Genomic DNA, 11,463 nt, shown 5'->3' with positions numbered 1-11,463 from the left:
ACGTACAGCTGCTATTGATATACACTGACAGAACATGTCCCAGATGCCTCCAAACCCCAAGCATGAACCACAAACCACTTTCACTCCCAGAGTTATTTTCAGATTTCTCCCAAATGTTGCTTTATAAAACCTTCAGTATTGTGTAGCACTCCTTTGTTTGAGGTAATGTGCTCTGCCTGCATGAGTACCGATGCATGCATGTAATTCAACACCTGTGTGGTAAGAGAGATCACTCTGTGCTCGGTTTGTTCAGTTTCTGAGCTCAGGTATGAGACGGTCTCTCTTATTTCCTTTCCCCCACTCTGCAGTCTCTCAATGTATTATAATATTTTCTGACTGAAACATGACGTTTTTGGGCCGCTAAAATTTAGTTTGGGGGCATTGGAAGTCATCATCAAACGTCACTTGTACTGTACTTTGGGTGTGACATACAGCATGTCGCATATGCATGTGAGAAATGCAGATGTGTAACAGATAGATTTGTTTGATGACAGTCAGACAGTGAGTCAGTGGTTTCACCCTATCGGCCTCTCATAGCACTTAATCAGTGTCTTATAAAATGTCTTCAATTTTCTGATTCTTTCTCTGTGCCTCTATACACACAAATTTAGTTTTTATAACAATTTGAAATAATCTTTTTTTATGTACTATTTCAATTTTATAGAACTGCAACTCATCAGGGAATCCTGAAAAAAAGTATCACGGTTTCCACAAAAATATTAAGCGACACAACTGTTCAACATTTATTATAATGTTTTATACTTGTATAACACATTTATTATAATGTGATATTATAATGTCACACTTACAGGGGTGGTGGTGGCGCAATGGATAAGACACATGCCTTTGGTGTGAGAGACCCGGGTTCGAATCCACTGTGAGACACCAATGTGTCCCTGAGCAAGACACTTAACCCCTAGTTGCTCCAGAGGCGTGCGACCTCTGACATATATAGCAATTGTAAGTCGCTTTGTATAAAAGCGTCAGCTAAATGAATAAATGTAAATGTAAATGTAAATTATAATAAGAAATGTTTTTTGAGCAGCAAATCAGGATTAGAATGATTTCTGAAGGATCATGTGACTGAAGACTGGAGTAAATGGTTGCAATACTCCATTACAAAACAGTTATTTTAAATTGTAATAATACTTTACAATATTACTTTTTTCAAAAACATAAAAAAAAATCCTAGAGCCCCAAAACTTTTCATTGGTAGTGTCCCTTATAATGTACTGATAATCTGATACTAAAATAATGCATAGGCTAAACATTAACTAAATACTAGTTGTTATTGTTATTTATTTTATAAACTTAATGACCTAATATACATAACATGAACTAACAATGAGCAATACATTTGTTATGGTATTTATTAATCTTTATTAAATGTTAGTTAATATCCAGCTGTATTGTTTCTTCATGTTAGTTCACAGTGCATTACCTAATGTTAACAAATACAACCTTTGATTAATAATGTATTAGTAAATGTTGAAATATTAACTAAGATTAATAAATGCTGCAGAAGTAATGTCTTGACTAGCACAGTCTGTAGTACATATAAAAATGTACACAAAATTGAATGTAGATTATTTTAATCTGGAAAATGTTTATTTTTTATGGGTTTCATCTCTTCTTCTTACAAAATGTCATTTACAATAACGGTAATTTGATAAACTTTTCTTTTTTTTAATTTCTATAAAAATGTAAGACATAGTTACATAGTTACTTTCGAGATGTGTCCATTTTTTCAGAAATACTGATATTAAAAACCAATAAAAAATGTGGGGATTTTATCATTTTTGAACAATTTTGAATTGTTTTCATACACGCAAAATATCAAATATTTAGCTTTTTATGACAAATATTGTAATAATTATAAATAATTGTTGCAAACAAAAATATGTTTAATAAATCAAATAAATAATTTGATTGCTACGGTAATGACAGTTCCCTTTCAAGGGAACTCCCGTTGCGTCGAAAACTGACGCTATGGGAACGCTTTGCGTGATGACGTCTTGAAGCACATGTAAAATCAGTCCAATGGTGTGGCGGAACGTCAGAGGCGGGTGACGTCACGTACCAGGAAGCTATAAAAGCCGGCCCGAAACAGAAAACGAAAGCTTTCTGAGTCTTCAGTTGCGCTCTGTGTTGAATCTGTCCTTGTTATTTGGTGTTGTCTGTCTATATTATATATATATATATTCAGTATGGCGAGCAAGCAGCAGTTTAGAGTGTGTGTCCATCCCTGCCCACGTTATTTAACGGGAGGTGATACTCACACTCTTTGTGTTGTTTGTTTGGGTGAGGAGCATGCCCAGTCAGCACTCGAGGGTGGTGACTGTGTGCATTGCGAGGCGCTTCCATTGCGTACGCTCCGATCCCGCTTGGCTCGGTTCAATCCCGATCACGTTGCCCAGGGCTTGGGTCCCGCCGCTGCCGAGGCACGGCGTCGATCTCAGACCTGGGGTTCACAAATGGATTTATCAGTGGATGTTGAGACGGGCTCTGCCTTATCTCAACATCCTTCTGATAGATCCAGTGCCTCTCATCAGGGTGTGGAAGCACGCGCTGCGGTTTCTTCCCCCCCGATGGAGGCACCAATACTGCAATTGTCCAGCTCTGAGGAGTTGGACGTTGTTAGTATTGAAGCTGAGTCTGAGGATTCGCCACCTCAGTCTCACGCTTTTGAGGAATTTATTCGATGTTGTCACGAGAGCAGTTCACAGATTATCTATTGAGTGGCCAGAGGATAGGCAGGACGTTCGTTCGAAAAGTAAGCTCGACGAACGCTTCCTGCCAGCTCGTACACAGCCTCAGCGAAGAAGCCTTCCATTTTTCCCCGATCTCCACACCGAGGTGTCGAAATCGTGGGGAAAACCGGTTTCATACAGAGTGTATGCACCACAAACATCCCACTATTCTTCCATTCACAAATATAAAGAATATGGTTATGGGGAGATGCCGAAGGTGGAAGAGACGCTCGCGAGCTATCTCTCTCCAGCAACGGCATCTTCCCTGAAAGCTCCTTCACTTCCCTCTAAGCCAGTAAAATTCACATCATCTCTGGTTCATAAATCGTATGCAGCCGCTGGTCAAGCTGCAGCGTGTCTGCATACGATGTCTATTATGCAAGCCTATCAGGCAGAATTATTGGGGGATTTAGAGGAGGGCGGGGGAATTGGTCCTGACACAGTGGCTGAACTACGCAGAGCCACAGATCTGTCTCTCAGGGCCACCAAGGAGACCGCTAAATCAATCGGGCGGTCTATGGCAGCCCTGGTGGCCACTGAGAGGCATCTGTGGCTCAATTTGAGCGATATAAAAGAGAAAGAAAAGCACGTTCTCTTAGATGCTCCGGTTTCCACTGTTGGTTTATTTGGTGATGCAGTAAACAGTGCGGTAGCTAAATCTCAGGAAGCTGCTAAACAGGCAGCTGCATTACAAAAACTTCTCCCCCGCCGTTCTTTCATTGAGGCTGCTGAGCGGGAGCAGCCTCACTCCTCTAAAAAGAGCGCTGAACATCGTGCCACTCAAAAACAGAGTGTGTCCTCTCGTGCTCCCCCACAAAAATCTCGGGGACACGGAGGGCGCTCTCAAACCCAGCAGTCTTCGAGGGGTAAAACGGATCTGCGGACCGTTATTACCGCCAAGAAGGCTGCTGGGAAAAAGTCCTGATGTCTGAGGGCTCAGGACAAATGAGGGTAGTCCCCCCGAAGCAGAGCGGTTAACACCTCTTTTCACGGTGCCCGTCTCTCTTCGGTGCCCTCAGGGGACCGTTCTGCCAACCCTGCCACCTCTGGTGTTACAGGGCGCAGCGGTCTCCGGCGAGCACATATCTCAAGGTCCACCCGGAAACGTAGTGGCCTCGGGATGCCCGCCCCCTCTGAGGAGGGTGCTAGAGCAGTCTGTTTGGTCGTTCCCTGCCGGTGTGCCGTTACAGGGCGACGAACCGACTACTCAACAGCAGGAGAAAAATACGGTGCCGTCTCTCTTCGGTGCCCTCAGGGGACCGTTCTGCCAACCCTGCCGCCTCCGGTGTTACAGGGCGCAGCGGTCTCCGGCGAGCACATATCTCAAGGTCCACCCGGAAACGTAGTGGCCTCGGGATGCCCGCCCCCTCTGAGGAGGGTGTTAGAGCAGTCTGTTTGGTCGTTCCCTGCCGGTGCGCCGTTACAGGGCGACGAACCGACTACTCAACAGCAACAAAATCCAGAAACCAGTCTCGAGAGACTGGTACCTCTAGTAGAATATTTGACAGCGTGGAAGCTACTGTCAAATGTTTCTCGTTGGGTCCTGCAGACCGTGGAAAAAGGGTATTAGATACAATTCTATTAACGCCCACCGCGGTTTATGGGGGTCCTGCCCACAGTGGTGGGCCCCGAGCAGGTTCTGGTTGTGGAACATGAAGTAAACACTCTGTTAGAGAAAGGGGCCATAGAATATGTACCCCCCTCCAACAGGGAAACCGGGTTTTACAGCCGGTACTTCATAGTTCCAAAAAAGGACGGGGGATTGCGTCCCATTTTAGATCTTCGAGTTCTGTACGAGTCAGCCATGCAGCTCAAGTTCAAAATGTTAACCTTGAGACAAATCGTGCCACAGATCAGGTCCGAGGACTGGTTTGTCACGATAGACCTCAAGGACGCATATTTCCATCCGTCCGTGTCATTGGAAGTTCCTGAGGTTTGCTTTCGGGGGCAAAGCATACCAATATCGAGTTCTTCCATTCGGCCTGGCTTTATCACCCCGCACTTTCACCAAATGCGTGGATGCAGCTCTGGCGCCTCTGCGCCTCCGGGGTATTCGCATCACGAACTACATCGACGATTGGTTGATTTTAGCTCAGTCGCATTAGATGGCGGTTCAACATCGAGATGTTGTTCTCGCCCATATGAAAGAGTTGGGGTTACGGCTGAACGCCAAGAAGAGTGTGCTTTCTCCATTTTAGAGGACCACTTTTTTAGGCGTGGGTTTGGGATTCAGTGTCGATGCAGGCGCGCCTGTCATCGCCACGCTTCGATTCCATCCTGGCAGCTGTGAGAAGTGTAAAGCTAGGCCAGCTACTCACTGTCAAACAGTTCCAGAGACTGTTGGGTCTCATGGCAGCAGCTTCCAACGGGATACCTTTTGGACTGCTGCACATGAGGCCCCTGCAGTGGTGGCTCAGGACCAGAGGGTTTTTCCCCGAGGGGCAACCCATTTCGCACAATCAAGGTCACGCGGTGATGCCTACGTGCCTTGGTTATGTGGAAGAAACCTTGGTTCCTGTCCCAGGGCCCAGTGCTGGGAGCTCCTTGTCGTCGCAAACTGCTAACGACGGATGCTTCCCTCACGGGTTGGGGAGCGATCCTGAGGGTCGCTCATCTCAAGGTCTGTGGGAAGACCATCATCATTCCTGGCATTCTATAGCCTAGAGATGTTAGCTGTCTTCCGGGCTCTGAGGAGCTTTATCACAGGTCTCAGGGGACACCATGTGTAGTACATACGGACAACACGTCGGTAGTCGCCTATATCAAGGGGGTTTGCGCTGGCATGCCATATCCTCTTGTGGTCCCAGGGGAAGTTGCTGTCACTCAAGGCAGCCTACATCCCCGGGGTCCAGAATATAGGAGCAGACACTCTGTCGAGACAGGGGCCGAGGCCCGGGGAATGGTGGCTCCACCCCCGAGGTGGTGGAGCTGATATGGAAATTATAAGTGGATCTGTTTGCGTCTCGAGAGACGTCTCACTGTCCACTTTGGTTCTCCTTCACGCATCCAGCTCCTCTGGGACTGGATGCTATGGTACAGACGTGGCCGAGGCTACGTCTGTACGCCTTTCCCCCAGTTGCTCTGCTCCCGGGAGTTCTGGAAAGAGTTCGCAGGGACCGGGTTTGCCTGCTTTTTATAGCCCCGCGCTGGCCGGGCAGAGTATGGTTTCCCGATCTTGTGTCCCTCCTCGACGGGCATCCTCTGGAGCTACCCGTCAGGAGGGACCTTCTGTCCCAAGCAGGGGGCTCAATATTTCACCCCCGACCAGAACTGTGGAACCTGTGGGCTTGGCCTCTGAGGGGGCCCAGCTCATAGAGTCAGGTCTCTCAACTGAGGTTGTTGAGACCATTCTACAGTCCAAGCTCCCTCCACGAGGAAACTTTATGCCCTGAACTGAAGAGTATTCACCTCTTTGTGTAGTGACCGTCGGTTGGATCCAGTCAACTGCCCAATTGGTACAGTTCTGGAGTTCCTGCAGGACCGGTTCACTGCAGGTCTGACCCCGTCCACTTTAAAGGTTTATGTGGCGGCCGTAGGTGCTTACCACAGTCCTTTGGGTGGAATGTCTGTGGGGAAAGACCCTTTGGTATCTCGTTTCCCTCGTGGCACTTGGAGGTCCTCCTCCCTTTCGAAATCGGACCAGGAGGCGAATAATTTGCTTTGCCCTGTTCGGGCGTTAGACGCGTATGTCCACAGAGCTGCCCTGTGGCGTAAAAGTGACTTTTGCTCCCCTAACAAGGGAGGTCCAGTGTCTAAGCAAAGGATGAGCAAGTGGGTGGTTGAGACTATCTCACTGGCTTATGAGGCGGCTGGACAGCCTTCTCCTTTGGCTGTCCGGTCGCTCTCTACTAGGAGTATGGCGGCCTCTAAGGCCCTTATATCAGGAGTATCGTTACAGGACGTCTGTGATGCGGCAGGCTGGTCCTCACCGCACACCTTCGTCAGGTTCTACTCTCTGGATTTAGACTCTACTCCAGGGTCTCATGTTTTGTCTTCTTAGTGCTGCTCACATGATTACACACAGGACAGACATTTGTAGCTATGGAGGCGTTGGTATAGACGTTCCCATAGCGTCAGTTTTCGACGCAACGGGAGTTCCCTTGAAAGGGAACGCCTCGGTTACGACTGTAACCTCGGTTCCCTGAAGAGGGAACGAGCGTTGCGTCGCCTTGCCATATCTCCTTCATGCCTGTCAGCGCGACTTCAGACTTTACGAAGCTTTCGTTTTCTGTTTCGGGCCGGCTTTTATAGCTTCCTGGTACGTGACGTCACCCGCCTCTGACGTTCCGCCACACCATTGGACTGATTTTACATGTGCTTCAAGACGTCATCACGCAAAGCGTTCCCACAGCGTCAGTTTTCGACGCAACGCTCGTTCCCTCTTCAGGGAACCGAGGTTACAGTCGTAACCGAGGCGTTTGTGTCGGTAAGGACACAATGTTAATGGAACATGTTACAGATGTAATCTTAACAATAGGTTACTGTAGAGAAAAACAGTAACAGACAAAAACAAAGTCACAGACACACACACATATTATATATATATATATATACAGTATATATGTATATATAGTCAGGACTTTTGGCAATGTTCTCCCAAAAATGAAATTTAGCTTATGATTTACTCAACCTCAAGTCATCCCATCCTAGCTGTATGTGGCTTTCTTCTTTTAGACGAATACAATCGGAGTTATATTAAAAAATGACCTGGCTCCTCCAAACTTTACAATGGCAGTGATTAGCTGTATATTTATTGAAGTCCATCAAAGTGAATCCATCCATGATAAAAGTAATCCACACAGCTCTGTGGGGGTTAATAAAGGCCTTCCGAAGTGAAGCGATGTGTTCGTGTAAGAAAAATATCCATATTTAAAACTTTATTGACTAAAATAACTAGCTTCCGGCAGACGGCCTACACAAGTCGACGTACGCCACAAGAGTAACACTTTGAGGCTTTGACGCCTCTCGCCGTTCAAACAAACAGGGCTGAGCAACAACCTCAAGCTCCTCTGACATTTCTCTTTAAAAGTTCTCGTTTTAGACTTCTAATTCGTGACTGGTGTTTTGTTTTGCTCTATCCTCTGCACTTCCACGTTCGTCATTACGTTGTGCATCGAGGTCTAGTGTTACTCTTTCGCCGTTAATCGATGCGTACGGCCGTCTGCCGGAAGCTAGTTATTTTAGTCTATTAGGTTTTAAATATGGATATTTTTCTTACACTAACGCATCGCTTAACTTCAGAAGGCCTTTATTAACCCCCGGAGACACGTGGAGCACTTTAATCATGGATGGATTTACTTTGATGGAATTCAAAACAGAAATGGCCATTCAGGCTTGGAAGAGCCGAACATTTTTTTAATAAAATTCCGATTGTATTCGTCTGAAAGAAGAGAATTAAATTAAATGGTTAATCACAATTTCTTTCTTCTAAAAACCATGAATTTTACATAAAAATACATAATAAGTGATGTTAAACCATTTATAATGTGCAAGCACAGAACAGTTAAAATAAATAAGTAAAATAAAAAATAAAATAAAATAAAACAGTGTGCTAATATGAACAGAACAGAAACCATGCTCTGAAAGAGCATAAAATAAATAAATAAAGATTTACTGGTTATATTCTTTCGTGAACAGAAATAGCAAGGTCTGGCTAAATCTCTGACTACGCATGGCTGAGTGCTAGGAAACGGTTGTTTATTTGAGACTAGACACGCCTACCACCTCTCTGGCCTTATCACTGAGCTCAGGTTTCAGTCCCAGCCGTTGCCATGGAGCTGTTTTCTTTTGACAGTGCTCTTAAAGCGACACAAAGAAAAGGTAAAAGAAAAGAGTGCACTCATACAAGAGAGGAAAGAGGGAGGAAGAGAAAGGGAAATGAGGATTGTGGGAGACTGGGAACTGTGACATTCTAAACTTTTGGAAATATGAATTAACAGAATGCTGTTATGAGACTAACCATGAGAACACTTGGGAGCGGACGTGACAGAGCGAGACAAAGAGAATGAAACTAATGATGTGTTGAAAAGAGAGAAGGGGAAAAAAAGAGTCGTAGGAATGTACGAGAAATGCAAGGGTGTGTCAAAGGCCAAATGATCATACATAAACACCCAGACAAACTTTCACTGCCTGCATGGAGATACCAGGGGCTCCCTTAATTGATACACTTTTAATGTATTAAAACATTAAAAAGGTTGTTTTGTTTTTTTTTTTTTTTCTGTTTTGAAAGTTCACAACACTGTTAACGCAGTAAATCAAAAGTTAACAAAAATATTGCACAAAAAAACAAGTCCATAACTTTACTGCATGCAAATCTTTGATAAAGAGGCAGTATAGAGTATCTATTTAAAATTGGACAGATAAAAATATATAATTATATAAATATAAAAAAATATACATTCAAAAAATACCAAGAAAGAACATGATCTTTATTGGATTTGTTGTGCATTGAATATGAGTGTTTATTAGCACCAACAGGTGGCACTAATCTGTTTGTGAAACAGGATTGTACAGTAAATTGAGAAAACCATTTAAATTTCCTGAATTTGAATTGAATTTGAGGTAAAAAAAAATTAAAGAAAAAGAAAAAAGAAGAAGAAAAAGAAAAAGAAGAAAGACAGTTTTATTTCAGAATGCAACTCAAATTTAGGGAGGGATGAAGGCAGCAACACAATCTCGTTCACATTTGCCAAATTGGTGGCTAAATCGTTTGAATTTCAAATCTCAGTCGTAAATTTTCTTAACTTCATGCTTACTTTTTTAATTTTTTTATTATTATTGTACATTTTCATTAAAAAACATACAAATTAAAATGAACTAAATAAATAGCTGTTATTTTTATCATTGAAAAGCAACTTTGTAGATGTTGACATTTTTGAAAATGTTTAAAACAATTGAATTATTTTTAAGAAAATTACTTTTGTGGTCCAGAACACTTCATTTACCACAGTGGTGGTCACCTGTTGAATTTCTTTGAATTACAATTCAATAAATTCCTCTCCCATTCTAATTAAAATTTCAAATCTTCAAATTCCAAATGGTTCAAAATCACATGCAAAAGTCTTAAATAGTAGCCTACATTCAACTTGGATGTTTAAGTCATTTAAACTTAAATTACATTAAACTGACTTAAAAAAACATTTTTGTATCTTGTATAACTTAAGTTGAAATTTTGAGTTTACTAAAAGTCTAAAAAAAACGTAACTTTTTTTTAAGAGTCAAAGCAATTTAAAAACATAAGTTGTCAGCTTATTGATCATATATATTTTTTTGCAGTGTAAATGAAAATGGATCTAATTCTTCAATTCTGAGTTTTGCACGACCCATGTGGAAGTCATCACTGTTCTAACAGTTACATTAAACAAAATTAAACTGTCTTGCAACAAATTAAGCTAACCTACCAAAACTAACAAACCTCTCCATGTTGAAGAAGAAAGACTAAAATAGTTAATGCTTCACCCTCTTGAATAAGTACTGTAGAGATTTTGGGAACTTAAAACCCACCCCTTAACCTAACCTAACCCTTACAAATGTATATGCGTAATACCTGGCCTCACTGTTCACACACCCTTAAGCTTTCCTTACCTTAGTATCACACTTAATCATAATCAAACTCTAATTTTAACCAGATCCCTATCCTGGACTACACCAAAATTAACCCTTGAACAGTCCTCTTCTAGTGCTGGCTGGGACCATATTTCGGCCACATCCGTATGTGGGGTGTGAAATATATGTTCCTCCACAACCACAAATTAAAATAACATCTCAGCACTGCACATGAGTATGACGAGTATGAGAGCATCGGTTAGGCGGTTGGAGCGCTGGAAACTAGGGCGTTGTCTCCTGAGCAATCACACACCTTCCCGCAAACACACCCTGTATAAGCCTGGCACTCCTAATGGCTCTCACTGATTTCACCATGAGTCATACAATCATTGTACACAGGCGACAAGCGTGTGCATGCAACTGTCTACAGATACAGACATGTTACTGTTTATCATCCAAACTCAAGGGAGTTTCCTGCAGGACTGGTTTTCTGTACTCTGTGTTTTTTTACATTCTCCATCCAAGAACAACATTAGACAAGAAAAAAAATTAAACAAAAGACTTCCTGAGAATGTATCTTGAATTCTCTATTACCACGGTGGCAAAGTGCTGTTTAAAGTTTAAACTTCAGGTAAATTATGTTAGATTTGAGCTTAAAACAAGGGCAGTGTGAAAAATAAATAAAGAATAATTCTGGATTTATTCTCTAAAAAAAAGTCTTACTTTTTCTTCTCAAGTAAATGTCTTGTTTTAACGATTTTTTTTTTCTTTTTTTTTTTCTGGAAAACATTAATATATATTTTTTTTGTTTTTATTATTTGGCTGATAATTATTTTGCTACATAAGCTAACCCATAGATCAATGTAAATTTTCACAAAGTTGATGGAGCTATTACTATTTCTATTTTTCCAATTAATGTTAATTTCTGATATGTCTAAAGTGTTTGACCTGCAGTAAATGTCATGGAATCCCTCTTTTTCTTTTCTTCTCTCTCTTTGAGTGTCTTTGTAAAGCAGATTTATGACGGTTCAGACAGCGCAGGCTTCATCTGAATGGAAGTCACATTCAGGATATTCTCTAAATGTGTGCAAATGGCAAAGCCTTGCTATTCAGACCCTCTCTGCAGGGCCCCTGCAACCACCCTTGGAAATCCTTAACCTTCATATAT

This window comes from Leuciscus leuciscus (assembly GCF_965113295.1).
Source record: "Leuciscus leuciscus genome assembly, chromosome: 19".
Classification (NCBI taxonomy): domain Eukaryota; kingdom Metazoa; phylum Chordata; class Actinopteri; order Cypriniformes; family Leuciscidae; genus Leuciscus; species Leuciscus leuciscus.
Note: the sequence above shows the minus strand (reverse complement) of the source record.